The sequence below is a fragment of the Mesoplodon mirus genome (assembly GCF_964341445.2).
Source record: "Mesoplodon mirus genome assembly, chromosome: 9".
NCBI lineage: Eukaryota > Metazoa > Chordata > Mammalia > Artiodactyla > Ziphiidae > Mesoplodon > Mesoplodon mirus.
The window spans coordinates 100,274,423-100,290,774 of record NC_138985.1 but is presented as its reverse complement, the minus strand read 5'-3'; the positions used below and the strand labels follow the sequence as shown (position 1 = coordinate 100,290,774).

At 38.8% G+C, this 16,352-nt stretch overlaps 1 long non-coding RNA gene across 1 annotated transcript; it reads right to left on the bottom strand.

Annotated features, from left to right (window-relative positions):
• Window positions 1–3,190: 3,190 nt before the first annotated feature.
• Window positions 3,191–15,663, bottom strand: LOC309810527. The gene is made up of 3 exons (XR_014295013.1): window positions 14,989–15,663; window positions 5,017–5,099; window positions 3,191–4,226 (listed from the first exon to the last, which is right to left on the bottom strand). It is a non-coding gene; the product is annotated as an uncharacterized lncRNA (long non-coding RNA).
• Between the last annotated feature and the right edge of the window lie 689 nt (window positions 15,664–16,352).

Below are 16,352 nucleotides of genomic sequence, written 5' to 3'. Positions count from 1 at the left end.
ACTATAAACGTATGTCATTTGTGTGGTCTATTTAATGTTACATTTTTCACACTTTTGTGCTGTTTGATGTTGATTTCACTGTTTAAAATGGCCCCCCAAGTATAGTGCTGAAATGTTGCCTAGTGTTCCTAAGCACAAGAAGGCTGCGATGTGCTTTACAGAGAAAATCAGTGTGTTAGATAAGCTTCTTTCAGGTGTGAGGCGTGAGCTGCAGTGCTGTCAGCAATGAGTTCAATGTTAATGAATCAACAATATATATTAAGTAAGGCCTCTTTAAACAGAAACACACATAAAACAAGTTACTGCTTTTGATTTTGCTTGTTTACATGCATTGATCAGCTAATACACTTTTATATACATTGATATGTTTGTTGATACACATTGATCAGTTGATGAAACTGTCGTGAGTAGACTTGCAGGAGTAATGGTTCAGTATTTGCTAATTCAATGTTTGTGAAGAATTTATAGAATGCAACTACTGCGAATAACAAGAATTGACTGTACACGCAACATCATGGTTGAATCTCATAGACATTGTGAACCAGATACAAAAGAGTATGTTCCGTAGGACTGCATTTAGATCATGCTTAAGAACAGCAAATATTAGAAGTTGGAAAAGTGATGATAGGAGAGTACTGGTTTGAAAATGGCACAAGGGCACTCTTTGGGTTGATGGAAATGTTCTACATGTTGATCTGTGAGGTGAAAATTAAGATAGAACACAAGAGATTGCTCTTTTCTTCTTTTTTAAAATTTTATGTATGTATGTATGTATGTATGTATGTATGTATGTATATCTGCGTTGGGTCTTCATTGCTGTGTGTGGGCTTCTCTCTAGTTGTGGTAAGTGGGGGCTACTCTTCATTGCAGTGCATGGGCTTCTTACTGCAGTGGCTTCTCTTGTTGCAGAACACGGGCTCAAGGTGCATGGGCTTCTGTAGTTGTGGCACACGGGCTCAGCAGTAGTGGCTCACGGGCTCAGTAGCTGTGGCTCGCAGGCTCTAGGGCGCAGGCTCAATAGTTGTGGCGCACGGGCTTAGTTGCTCCACAGCACATGGGATCTTCCCAGACCAGGGCTCGAACCCATGTCCCCTGCATTGGCAGGCGGATTCTTAACACTGCACCACCAGGTAAGTCCCAAGAGATCGTTCTTTTGAATGACTACTCAGCTCTTCCAACCCACAACTTCAGGTTTGCTAGCTGCAATGTTCTTCTATAGCCACATGGTGACAGTGTTGTAGAAATGAACAAAATTCTGGCTGAAACATAAGTTCCTGTCCTTTCTAGTTCAGATGTTTTGTTTCAGTTTGGTTGTGTCTTCCATCCTCCTTCTAGTAATCTCTGGACTCCACCACCTTCTCTTGTGACATATCACAAACAATATCCTAAGGTGAGGGGCATACACTGGTTTGAGGCAAAAAATATGGCATGGCAAAATCTATCTTTGAGGCCTCTGTCTCTTCCCGGCCCTTCACGCCCTTTAATTTCCCTGCTCCTTCCTGTCCTCCACTCTGGGAACCCCAATCCTGCTCTCTGGGCACCAGGTGCTCTGCAGGCTGTCAAATGCAACAATTGGAACCTAATCTTCCATTACTAGGAGAAGGTCACTTATAGGGAAATTCAAAAGAGAAAGGCGTATTAACCCATTTCATATAACTGATGTTTCTAGAAGTAAAATCTGGAAATGGAATAAATGCTTATCAATCGGGGAATAAAAAGTGCTTTATCCTGTTAAAATAAGACAACAGGCCCCAAATGGAGTCACTTATGCTAAGTGCCACCAAACTGAGACTTAACATAAATAGAGTTTCTGCTCCGCCAGAAATGGAATCTCCTGAGCAGCATTAGGTAAACTGCCTGATAGACCCCTGCCATTCCCTAAAGGAAAATAACCTTGCCATAACCAACCTGATTTTTTTGGCCCACTGTTAACTTCCTTGTTCCCGCTCCCTTTTGTCTGTAAGTCTTTCGTTCTGTACAGCTCCTTGGAGCTCTTTTCTATCTGCTAGATTCACTGCTGCCTGCTTCAAATCGCTTTTTGCTCAAGCAAACTATTTAAATTTTAAGTATGTCTCAGTTATCTTTTAATAGTCCTTTTTAGTCAGTCATTAACAAAAACGCATTAGATCTATATTGCAGGACTTGGGGGATTTTCAAGATCTACTGTTAAGTAAGGAAAGCAAAATGCAGGGAAGTGTGCATAATGTAACAATGACCAAGCTCCCCTATATGTGTGTGTATTTGTACAGAACTATATGAGCACAAAGTGTGGAAAGGTACATACCAGGCTGTTAACATTGTTTACATGAGATGGGATGGGAGTAGAGGGAAAAGCAATTAAAAAAAGACCTTCACTAAAAAAGATTCAGGTTAACAACAGCATGTATAACGTTTTAATGATATTTATTTAAGTTACATATTCTGTGTGGATATATATATGTGTATATAAGTATATATACATATATACATACATACACACATATATCTAGGTATACACAAATCTAGCTTTTCCTATGTTTTCTGCACTTTATATTATGCCTAGATTGCTCTCACACTAAAATTATAAGTGTTTTATCTCTACTCTGAACAGCTTCATTTCCTTTTACACTCATATACTTAGTCCATCTGAAGTTTATTTCCACATAAGTTGTAAGGTAGGGGTTATAAAATTTTATTTTCAAACAGTTAGCCAATGTTATTTTATTTATTTTTTATACAGCAGGTTCTTATTAGTTATCTATTTTATACATATTGGTGTATATATGTCAATCCAATCTCCCAATTCATCCCACCCCCGCTTTCCCCACTTGGTGTCCATACGTTTGTTCTCTACACCCGCGTCTCTATTTCTGCCTTGCAAACTGGTTCATCTGTACCATTTTTCTAGATTACATATATGCACTAATATATCTGTTTTTCTCTTTATGACTTACTTCACTCTGTATGACAGTCTCCAGGTCCATCCACATCCCTACAAATGACCCAGTTTCATTCCTTTTCACGGCTGAGTAATATTCCATTGTATATAAACTACGTCATTTGTGTGGTCTATTTAATGTTACATTTTTCACACTTTTGTGCTGTTTCACACTTTTAATGCTATTTAATAAAATAAAATAAAAATATTTATGCTGACTGAAATATATTTATGCTATTCTGTCAAAAGAGAGAACATAGTATATGAATCCAATTTATATAAAACTCTAGGAACTACAATTTAATCTATAGTGACAGAAATCAGATAAATGAATGTCTGTCAGAGGGAGGTGGATGAAGAGTGGGAGGGAGGGATGATAAAGGGGCAACAGGAAATTATTACAGGCGATGAATACATTCATTATCTTCACTGTGGTGGTTTCATGGGTATATGTCAAAACTTGTCAAATATGTGTCGTCTTTAACGTGTAGTTTATTACATGTGAATTATACCTTAATAAACCCATTGAAATAAAAAGTTAAGGAAAACACACACACACACACACACACACACACACACACACACACACCAGCCAGTTGGCTGAGAAAATGTTCTCTCACATTTTAAAAGAAGCTGTAGTGTATTAGCCAGCTCAGTCTCACTGGCAAATTAATGTGAGCACAGATTCAGAATGTGATTGGGAAGCTGCCTTGTGGTACTGGGAGGGTGTAGCCAAGATCTTCTGAGGGCAGCAAAGGTGCGCAGGCGGGCCAGCAACACGTGGCTGCAACTGCCCACACCTGCAGCAATTCCTGTTCTTCACAGCAGCTTCACTGTGGCTCCACGTTGGCTCTGCCATCTCTGATCTTGCCAGGATAGGAAGATTTTTTACAGATTTTTAATTAGATTTTCCAAGCTCTCTAGGCTTTCCTAGCCCCCTCTCAGAAATCAAGAGAGAGACATATGTTTCCTAGGCTTCAGGCAGAGTGGAACCACCCAGGACCCGCCTCAGGGGCTATTCTCTGTCAACAAGCAATTGTATCTGAAGCCAAGGCACTTGTGCCCTCCAGCCCTTTCCAGCTCACTGTCTCCTCAGGGCTGACTCCTCAGAGGTTGAGAGCATCTCCCTTCACCTCCTCCTTTTGTTTGATTCTTTATCTTGATGCTCAGGGTTCTCATACCATTTTTTTCAGGATCCCTCAGGGTTAAAGGACTCCATAGCCACTCCTGTAATCCCTCATTTTCTAGGGGGGGGATTCTTCCAGACATCATCTCTCCTCTGTGTGCTACGTGCAGGAAAGAATAATGACTGTGAAATCGAAAGACACCATTTCTAGTTAAGTAATGATAATGGAAAGAAATTCCTCAATGCTGGAAACTGTCTTTGTTAAACTGAATATGGTTAGAATAGGGAGAATTAAAAGAAGGAACATCAAGGAGCAGTAGAATCTTGCTCCCATTCCAAACTAGAGTTAAGGGATAGAATAAAGTAAAATAGAATGAAAACTCTCAAAGTATGGTAGAAAGCCAAGAGCATTATAGAACAAAATAGATACTTGTGTCTTCAGAACCATTAAAGCAATGTTCAGAGACAAACCATTTATCTATCAAGAATAGACAGGGGACAAGATAATGTGGACTAAGAATGCCCCTGCCATATCAGCAAACAAAGGGTATTGTGGACATCAAGCGGTCAGCCACTACAGCCCCCTTTGGCAAACCCTGAGGGGAATCAGGATGGGAAAGAATAGGATACTGGCCTTAGATAAGGTCCATATCAAAGGAAGGATTTCAATGAGTGCAGGCTCATGCATCTTCCCATACACAGAAAAGTGCTAAATTCATTAACTTGAGATGTCTGGTTTTCTTTAATTCACAGTAATCTTTTGATGTTCTGACTACATGGTTTTTGTTGCAAAACCCCCTGTATAGCTTGACTCCTGCCTTACCTCTTCGGAGCAGTCCCTCAGAGCTATTTGAGAGGCTGCCTCTCAGGCTGGAGTCCTCACAAAGTTCACCAAATAAAACATAATTCTCAACTTTTAGGTTGTGCTTTTTTTTTAGTCAACAATAACAACATAGGAGAATCCCGAACTCACCTCCTCTCATGTACACACCAAATCTACAGCTATACATGGAACAATTTCCTCTGAAAGAAACCCCTAAAGGAGCTGAGTGACTCCTACACAGCAAGCAAACAAGAAAAAAACCACATCAAAATGGGTAGGAGAGGCTGAGACACAATCTTACCATGAACCCACATCTGGTGCAGTGACCCACCATTGGGGGGGAACTCACAACCCTGAGCTTCCCCCTGAGTGAAGGGTTTGAACCCTACACCTGCCACCCCAACTTTTAAGACCAGCACCTGAGAGATGAGCTCCCAAAACATCTGGCTTTGGAAGCCAACAGGGCTTGTGTCCACGAGACCCACAAAATTATAGCGAACTGAGAAAGTTATTAAAGGGCTCTTATGGACTCTCCTGGCTACCCTGCAGGACCCAATGCTGAAGCGCCCCACTGAAATGCATCTGGTCTTTCTGTGAAGTAGCTGTATTTGCTTACCTTAAAGCTTTGGAGTGAGGGGCAGGCATCTTATTTAACACACATCTAGGGGCAAGTGAAATACTTTCCAAAGACACTGGCCAGCAGGCACCATATATGAGTTTTCCCTCTGCCTCACTCCAGGTTGCCAGTAGCTCCTGGAAAGGAGCTTGTGAACTTGTCTGATGCTTGTGGTTGCCGCCCAGGAGACACCTCTTGATCACCTGACGCTGGTGGCTAGCAAGTCTTACACTAGTGGGTCTCACAAGACTCTGACAAATGGAGAAAGGGTTCTGAACCAATTACTCTTTCCCCACTAGGGCACAGTGAAGAGACAGCAGACTGGAACATAGTCCCAGTCTTTCTGTGAAAGAGGTCTATTAGTTTACCTTGATAGCTGTGGCCTGAGGAGTAGGTTTCTAATTCAACACATCTAGGAACTGACCATGATCCTCTCCAGAGACTAGGAAGGCCAGTGGATACCATCTTCACACTCTTCCTCTGCCCCACCCCAGGTTGTTGGGTCTCTGAGAAAAGAGCTGTGTACACGTCTGGCTCACTGGCTTTTTGTGGCTGTGACCCAAAAAACACATCCCTTGATAGCCTGCCCGAGTGGCCAGTGGGGCTTGTGTTCTTGGGTTCAGTGAGACACTACCAAACAAAGAAACAGCTCTGGACTGGCTATCACCCAGGGCTCAGGGCAGAGGGACCAGACAGAAATGCCCGTCTCCAGTCTTTCCCTGAAAGAGGTGTATTTGCATACTTTACAACCTGCTGCCTAAAGGTCTGACTTCCAATCAGCCTAAATCTCGGTGCTGACTGAGAGCCTTCCCTTTGGGATACTAACAGGTCTTGGCATAGTCTCACCCTCTGTGAACCACTAAGAATAAAGTATGTTGCTTGGACAGTCACAATGGTTTGAGAGATATCCAAGAGTTAAGGCAGGGTTGGACAATAACCTTTTATATGAGGCCACTCCTTCAAGACTGAGAGAAATGGCTCTTCTAGCTAATGTATAGAAACCAGCAAAGAGAGTCAAAGAAAAAAATGAAGAAACAGAGTGACATGTTCCAAACAAAAGAACAAGAAAAAACCTCAGAAAAAGACCTTAATGAAACAGAGATAAGTGATTTGTCTGATAAAGAGTTCAAAATAATGGTCATAAAGAGTCTCACTGAGCTCAAGAGAAGAATGGATGAACTAAAGTGAGAATTTCAATAAAAAGAAAACATAACAAAGCACCAACTGAAGTCACAGAGCTGAAGAATACAACACCTGAGCTGAAAAATACAATAAAGGGCTTCAACAGCAGGCTAGATGAAGTGGAAGAAAGATTAGTGAACTCAAAGACAGGGTAGTGGAACTCATCCAATCAGAGCAGCAAAAAGAAAAAATAATAAAAAAGTAGTTTAAGGAACTTATGGGACAACAGCAAGGGGACCAACATTTGCATTATGGGGACCCAGAAAGAGAAGAGAGAGAGACAGGGGCAGAAACATATGTGAAGAAATAATGGCTGAAAAATTCCCTAACCTGGGAAAGAAACAGACACCCATGTCCAGGAAGCCCAGAAATTTCCAAATAAGATGAACTCAAAGAGACCCACATGAAGATACATTAAAATCAAAGTGTCAAAATTTAAAGACAAGGAAAGAATCTTAAAAGTAGTGAGAGAAAAACAATTTATTATGTACAAGGGTAACTCCCATAAAACTAGCAGCAGATTTTTCAGCAGGAACTTTGCAGGACAGAAGGGAGTGGCACAATATATTCAAAATGTTGAAAGAAAAAAAATTCCAATCAAGAATATTCTACCTGGCAAAGGTGTCCTTCAGAATTGAAAGAGAGATAGAGAGTTTTCCAGACAAGCAAAAGCAAAAGGGGTTCATCTGGCCTTAAAATAAATGTTAAAGAAACTTCTTTAAGCTAAAACAAAAGGGCACTAACAGGAAAACATATGACAGTAAAAGCTCACTGGTAAATCACGAAACTAGTATAAAGATTAAAAGACAAAAGAGTAAATAACTATAACTACAATAATCTTTTTCTTTAATTTATTTAATGAACATTATAAAATACACAGAAAGTTGTATGTGACATTGTATCAGACATTGGAAAAGTTCTAAATACAAAACTAGATAATTCCTTGATTTATAGAACTTACAAAACTTACAGTTATAATAAGGTAATCAAATATATAATAAAGATCATATCTGATATTAAAATTATAGTTTTTTAATTATCCAGTTTATGGGATATGATTTAATATATATTTTTCTTTATTATAGCACCCTTTTCTCCTTTGAACATTACACTGTATGGACATTTTATATGGACATTATAAGAGTGTAAATAAAATAAAAGAATTCTAACCTTAACTGGCCTAGGGAAGTTGTTTTGGTTTTTTTTTTGGTTTCTTTTTTTTTTTTGGTATTTAAAAAAATTGTATTTTATATTGGAGTATAGTTGATTTACAATGTTGTGTTAGTTTCAGGTGTACAGCAAAGTTATTTAGTTATACATGTACTTATATCTATTCTTCTTCAGATTCTTTTCCCATATAGGTTATTACAGAGTACTGAGTAGAGTTCCCTGTGCTATACAGTAGGTCCTTGTTGATTACCTATTTTATATATAGTAGTGTGTATATGTTAATCCCAAACTCCTAAGTTATCCCTCCCCCTACCTTTCCCCTTTGGTAACCATAAATTTGTTTTCGATGTCTGTCAGTTTGTTTCTATTTTATACATAAGTTCATTTGTATCATTTTTTTAGATTCCACAAATGAATGATATCATATGATATTGTCTTTATCTTTCAGACTTACTTCACTTAGTATGATAATCTCTAGATCCATCCATGTTGCTGCAAATGGCATTATTTCATTCTTTTTTATGGCTGAATGATATTCCATTGCATATATGTACAACATCTGCTTTATCCATTCCTCTGTTGATGGACATTTAACTTGTTTCCATGTCTTGGCTACTGTAAATAGTGTTGCAATAAACACTGGAGTGCATGTATCTTTTTAAAGTATGGTTTTCTCCAGATATATGCCCAGGAGTGGGATGGCTGGATCATACGGTAGCTCTATTTTTAGTTTTTTAAGGAACCTCCATACTATGTTCTCCATAGTGGCTGTTATCAATTTACATTCCCACCAACAGTGCAAGAGGGTTGGTTCCCTTTTCTCCACACCTTCTCCAGCATTTATTGTTTGTAGACTTTTTGATGATGGCCATTCTGACTGGTGTGAGGTGACACCTCATTGTAGTTTTGATTTGCATTTCTCTGATAATTAGTGATACTGAGCATCTTTTTATGTGCTTTTTGGCCAAGTATGTCTTCTTTGGAGAAATGTCTATTTAGATCTTCTGCCCATTTTTTGATTGGGTTGTTTATTTTTTTGATATTGAGCTGCATGTGCTGTTTGTATATTTTGGAGGTTAATCACTTGTTGGTTGCATCATGTGCAAATATTTTCTCCCATTCTGTAGGTTGTCTTTCCATTTTGTTTATGATTTCCCTTGCTGTGCAGAAGCTTTCAAGTTTAACTAGGTCCCATTTGTTTATTTTTGTTTTTATTTGCATTACCCTAGGAGACAGATCGAAAAAGATATTGCTGAGATTTATGTCAAAGAGTGTTCTGCCTGTGTTTTCCTCTAATAGTTTTAGAGTGTATGGCTTTACATTTAGGTCTTTAATCCATTTTGAGTTTATTTTTGTGTGTGGTGTTAGAGAATGTTCTAATTTCATTCTTTTACATGCAGCTGTCCAGCTTTCCCAGTGCCACATATCGAAGAGACTGTCTTTTCTCCATTGTGTATTCTTGCCTCCTTTGTCATAGATTATACACTAATTTTTAATGGATACACAAGATAAAAAGATGTAAATTGTGACATCAAAAACAAAATGGGGGGATAAGAGGGAGAGCCTTAGACTGCATTCAAACTTTAGTTATTATCAACTAAAAATAGAATATGATAAATACAAGTTGTTTTCTGTAAGCCTCATGGTGACCACACAGCAAAAACCTATACTAGATACACAAAATATAAAGAGAAAGATATCTAGAATTACCATTATAGCAAATCACTAAATCACAAAGGAAGAGACCAAGAGAACGAGAAAGGAACAGAGGAATTATAAACCAGCTAGAAAACAATTAACCAAATGGCAACAATTACATACCTATCGATAATTCCTTTAAATGTAAATGGACTAAGTTTTCCTATCAAAAGACAGAGTGGCTGAATGGATAAAAAGACAAGACACATTTATATGTTCCCTATAAGATACTCACTTCAGATATAAGGACACACACAGACTGAAAGTGAACAACTGGAAAAATATTTCATGCAAATGGAAACCAAAAGAAAGCTGGGATAGCTATACTTATATCAGACAAAATAGACTTTAAGAGAAAGACTGTAGTAAGAGACAAAGAAGGTCATTATATAGTGATGAAGGGGTCAATCCAACAAGAGAATATAACATTTGTAAATATTTATGCACCCAAAATAGAAGCACCTAAATATATAAAGTAAATATTAACACATCTAAAGGGAGAAATAGACAGCAATACAATAATAGTAGGGACTTTTAATACCCCACTTTCATCAATGGATAGGTCATCCAGAAAGAAAATCAATAAGGCCTTAAATGACAGGTTAGACCACATCAACTTATATATATGTGTATACACACACACACACACACACACACACACACACACACACACACACCATTCCATCCAAAAGCAACAGAATACTCATTCTTTTCAAGTGTACAGGATGGATCATGTTAGGCCACAAAACAAGTCTTAATACATTTAAGAAGATTGAAATCATTATAAAGCATCTTTTCTAACCACAGTGGTATGAAACTAGAGATCAGTTACAAGAAGCAAATTAGAAAATTCAAATATATGTGGGGATTAAACAACATGCTACTGAACGACTAATGGGTCAAACAGGAAATCAAAAGAAAAATCAAAAATACCTTGAGACAAAGGACAAAGGAAATACAACATACTAAAACTTACGGGATGCAGCAAAAACACAGTGATAAATGCCTACATTAAGATACAAGAAATATATCAACTAAACAACCTCAAGGAATTTAAAAAAGGAGAAAAAAATGAAGCCCAAATTTAGTAGAAGGTAGAAAATAACCAAGATCCCAGCATATACAAACAAAATAGAAACTCAAAGACAATAGAAAAGATCAATGAAACTAAGATCTGGTTTTTTGAAAAGATAAACAAAGTTGACAAATCTTTAGCTAGACTCACCAAGAAAAAAAAGGAGAGAACACTAAAGTAAATGCAGAAATACAAAAGATCTTTTTTTTTTGTGGTACACGGGCCTCTCACTATTGTGGCCTCTCCCGTGGCGGAGCACAGGCTCCGGACACTCAGGCTCAGTGGCCATGGCTCACGGGCCCAGCCACTCCACGGCATTTGGGATCCTCCCGGACCAGGGCACGAACCCGTGTCCCCTGCATCGGCAGGCAGACTCTCAACCACTGCGCCACCAGGGAAGCCCCAAAAGATCTTTCTTTTAAAATATTTATTTATTTATTTTGGCTGCATGGGGTCTTAGTTGCGGCACATGGGATATTCGTTGTGGCATGTGGGATCTTTTCGTTGCGGCATGTGGGCTCATAGTTGCAGTATGCGGGCTTCTTAGTTGCAGCATGTGGACTCCTTAGTTGTGGCATGTGCATTTCTTAGTTGTGGCATGCAGACTCTTAGTTGCGGCAGGCATGTGGGATCTAGTTCCCTGCCTGACCAGTGATCAAACCCGTGCCCCCTGCACTGGGAGTGTGGAGTCTAACCCACTGGACCACCAGGGAAGTCCCAAAATACAAAAGCTCTTAAGAGACTACTATGAACATACACCAACAAATTGGACAACCTAGAAGAAATAGATAAGTTCCTAGAAACATAAACCTACCAAGACTAAATCAGGAAGAAAGAAAATCTGAAAAGACTGATTACTAATAAGGAGATTGAATCAGTTGATTTTTATTAAATCCTCCCAACAAACAAAAGTCAAGGACCAGATGGCTTCACTGCTGAATTCTACCAAACATTTAAAGAAGAATTAATACCAATCCTTCTCAAACTTTTCCAAAACATAAAAGAAAAGAGAATACTTCCAAACTCATTTTACCAAGCCAGCACTATTCTGATATGAAACCCAGACAAGGACACCACAAGAAAAGAAAAAGACAGACCAATATTACTAATGAACACAGATGCAAAAATCCTCAATAAGATACTAGTGAACCAAATTCAACAATACATTAAAAGGATCATATACCATGATCAAGTGGGATTTATTCTAGGGATGCAAGGATGATTCAATATTCACAAATCAATCAATGTGATATATTACATTAACAAAATGAAGGACAAAAATCACATGATCATCTCAAAAGGTGCAGAAAAATCATTTGACAAAATTCAACACTCATTTATGATAAAAATCTCAGAAGTGAGTATAGAGGAAATGTACCTCAACATAATGAAGGCTATATATGAGAAGCCAACAGCTAACATCATACTCAATGGTGAAAATCTGAAAGCTTTTCCTCTAAGATCAGGAACAAGACAGGGATTCCCACCCTCACCACTTTTATTCAAAATAATATTGAAAGTCCTAGTCAGAGCAACAGGTACATGAAAAAGAAATAGAGGCATCCAGATAGGAAGAAGGAAACTGTCACTATTTGCAGATGACATGTTATTATATGTAGCAAACCCTAAAGATTCTAGCAAAATATTCTAAGAACTAAAAAACAAATTCAGTAAAGTGGCAGGATATAAAAATCAATATGTAAAAATCTGTTGCATTTCCATACACTAATAATGAACTATCAGAAAGATACATTAAGAAAATAATTTCATTTCATTTCATTGCATGAAAAAGAATAAAATACCTTGGAATAAACTTAACCAAGGAGGTGGAAGACCTGCACATGGAAAACTGTAAGACACTTATGAAAGAAACTGAATAAGACACAAATAAATGGAAAGATATTCCATTTATGTATTGAAAGAGTTAATGTTGTTAAATGTCCATACTACTCATAGTGATCTACAGTTTCAATGCTGTCACTACCAAAATTCCAAGGGCATTTTTCACAGAAGTAGAGCAAACAATCCTAAAATTTGTATGGAACCAGAAAAGACCCCAAATAGCCAAAGCAATCTTGAGAAAGAAGACCAAAGTTGAAGGCATCATGCTTCTTGATTCTAAACTACATTACAAAGCTATAATAATCAAAACATTATTGTATTGGCATAAAAACAGACACACAGATCAATGTAACAGAATAGAAAGCCCAGAAATAAACCCATGCATACATGTTCAATTAACTTATGACAAAGGATCTGAGAATATACAATGAAAAAAGGACAGTCTCTTCAACAAATGATGTTGGGAAAACTGAACAGTCACATGCAAAAGAGTGACACTGGACCCCTATCTTACATAATACACAAAAATTAACTCAAAATGTATTAAAGACTTGAACATAAGACCTGAAGCCCTAAAACTCCTAGAAGAAAACATGGGTGGTAAGATCCTTGACATTTGCCTTGGTAATGATTTTTTTTTGGATTTGTCACCAAGCAAAGGCAACAAAAGCAAAAATTAAAAGTTGAGACTACATCAAACCAAAAGGCTTTGTGCAGCAAAGGAAACCACCTGCAAAATGAAAAGGCAACCTATTAAATGGGAAAAAATATATGCAAGTCACATACCTGATAAGGGTTTAATATCAAAAAAATAAAAGGTTTGTATAATTAAATAGCAAAAAATACACAAAAATCTGATTAAAAAATGGACAGAGGATCTGAATAGACATTTTTCTAAAGAAGATATACAAGGACTTCCCTGGTGGCGCAGTGGTTAAGAATCTGCCTGCCAATGCAGGGGACATGGGTTTGAGTACTGGTCCGGGAAGATCCCATATGCTGTGGAGCAACTAAGCCCATGCATCACAACTACTGAGCCTGCATGCCACAACTACTGAAGACCATGCACCTAGAGCCTGTGCTCTGCAACAAGAGAAGCCACCGCAATGAGAAGCCTGCAAGTAGCCCCCACTCGCCACAACTAGAGAAAGCCCGCGTACGGCAACGAAGACCCAATGCAGCCAAATAAATAAATAAATAACTTTAAAAAAAAGATATACAGATGGCCGACAGGAATATGAAAAGGTGCTCAACATCACTAGTCATCAGGGAAATGCAAATCAAAACCACAATGAGATATCACCTCACACTTGTTAGGATAGCTATTAAATGACAAGAAAAAACAAGAGATGGCATGGATGTGGAGAAAAGGGAATCCTTGTACACTGTTGGTGCGAATGTAAATTGGTGCAGCCGCTCTGGAAATCAGTATGGAGTTCCTCAAAAACTTAAAAATACAGTTATCCTATGATCCAGCAATTCCACTTCTGGCTATTTAATCAAAGGAAAAGAAAACACTAATTCAAAAAGATATCCTGACCCCCACGTTCCTTGAAGCATTATTCACAATAGCCAAGACACAGAAGCAAGTGTCCATCAGTGGATGAATGGATAAAGAAAATGTGGTATATGTATAAATTGGAATGTTATTCAGCCATTAAAAAGAAGGAAATCCTGGCATTTGCAACAGCATGGATGGACCTTGAGGGCATTATGGTAACTGAAATAAGCCAGACAAAGAAAGACAAATGCTGTATAATCTCACTTGGGTGGAGTCTAAACAAACATACAAGCAAACTCATGGATACAAACAGACTGGTGATTCCCAGGCAGGAGTTGGGGGTGGGCAAAATGGGTGAAGGGAGTCAAAAGGCAATCTTCCAGTTATAAAATACATATACATAAGTCCTGGGGGTATAATATACAGCATGGTGACTATAACTAGACATTGTGGTGATCATTTCACAATATATATAAATATCGAATCATTATGTTGTACACCTGAAACTAATAAGTGTGCTATGTCAATTATATCTCAAAAAAACAAAACCAAACCAAACCCAAAACCAGTCAGAGGAGCAAGCACTGCTACTTTTTTTTGTTTTTTGGGTGGCGCCATGCAGCTTGCAGGATCTTGGTTCCCCCACCAGGGACTGAACCTGGGCCACCACAGTGAAAGCGTCGAGTAATAACCACTGGACCGCCAGGGAATTCCTGAGTGCTGCTACTTTTTAAGGGAGGCCAGAGAAGCTGGGAAAAAAGTCAGCTAAATTGTTAAGTCCTAATTATGTTAGGGGAGGGGACAAACTCTAGACTCAAGATGTAGAACAAGAAATGTGCTGGTGAGAAGTCTTCGTACCTTGAATGGGAGAAGCAAACATGCAACAAAGGAGGCTGAAAAACCATTTAGGAATTGTGACATTACTATATTACTATGGCAATACAGATAAATTTAATCAAGCATTTAGGAAACCAATTATTATGTTACTGATTTTCTGAAGGAAAAAGTCAGTGGCTTAAAACAATATAAACTTCTTACCTTTAGTTTGTGCGGGTCAGGAATCTGGGTATGGCATAGCTGAGTCCTCTGACTCTGGGTCTCTCGCAAGGCTGCAGTCATCTCAAGGCTCAACTCGGGGAGGATCTGCTTCCACAGGCACTCAAGTGGTTATATTAACAGGGTCCAGTTGCTCCTGGGTCATCGGATTGAGGGACTCGGTTCCTTGTCGGTTGTTAGTTGGACACCTTCCTCAGTTCCTTGCTATGTGGGCCTCTCCATAGGGCAGCTCACAGATCAGAGCAAGCAAACGAGAGGAGGAGAGAACGAGCAAGACAGGAGCCAGAATATTTTTTGACATCCCATCGCTTTTGCCACATTCTCTCTGTTAGAAGGAAGGCCCCGGGTCCAGCCCACGCTCAAAGGGAGGCAGTTTCAGAGGGTGTGAACACCAGGAAGCAGGATCATCGGAGCCATCTTAGAAACTGCCAACCACAAAGGGCAAAACCAGAGACTGACGTTGCCTAAGGCAGAAATGTTTGACAGATACATGCTTGTATTCCAATTTAAGGAGGGTGTACATGTTTCTTACCTCACTTGCTCATGTTGAGTGTTATGCCAAGAAAAATGGAAAAAGTTGCTAAAAATTGAAAAGGTGATCTATGAAAAGGATGTGGTGAAGGAGGTAGCAGACTGGAAAATAAAAACCAAGGACTAAGAGAATTGGACTGATCCTATCCACCAAAAAATACTTGCGAAGGGAACAAAGTAACACCTCCATACCGGAATGTGCCATTGTAAGAAACTTCTAGAGACAACTGGCAAAGACTCCCTTACATTTAAAGTGAGCAAACTATATATGCAAGCACTTTGTTTCCTTAAAAGGAGTCTGATGCAATATTGTAAAGCAACTATACTCCAATAAAAATTAATTTAAAAAAAGAAAAAAAAAGGAGTCTGAAAGGAGGAGAAAAATCACAAGTTGAGGGAAAATAGTCTAGAAGAGGCTATCTCTTTCCCAATATAGGCAGGCCTGGTGGTCTGTCCCCTGCCCATCTCTCAGGCCACCTCTCCCCTCACTCACTCCCTGGCACCTCAGCCACACTTGTCTCCTTGGCTGTCTGTAAAACACCAGCTTCTCCCAAAACCTCATTTCATTCAGGTCTGTTCCCAAACGTCACCTACCCAGAAAGAACTTCCCTGATTGCTATCTAAAATAGCATCGATCTGCCCCATCCTCTTACCTTTCTTTGATTTTTCTTTATAGCAGTTACCAGTTTCTGACATTATACGTTTCTTTCTTTACCTGTTTGTCTGACTCTTCCACTGAGGTAAAATCTCTATGACCTGGAAAAGGAAGCCGTTGGCTCTTTTCAACAATGTCTGTTGGGTAAATAAAAGAAAAA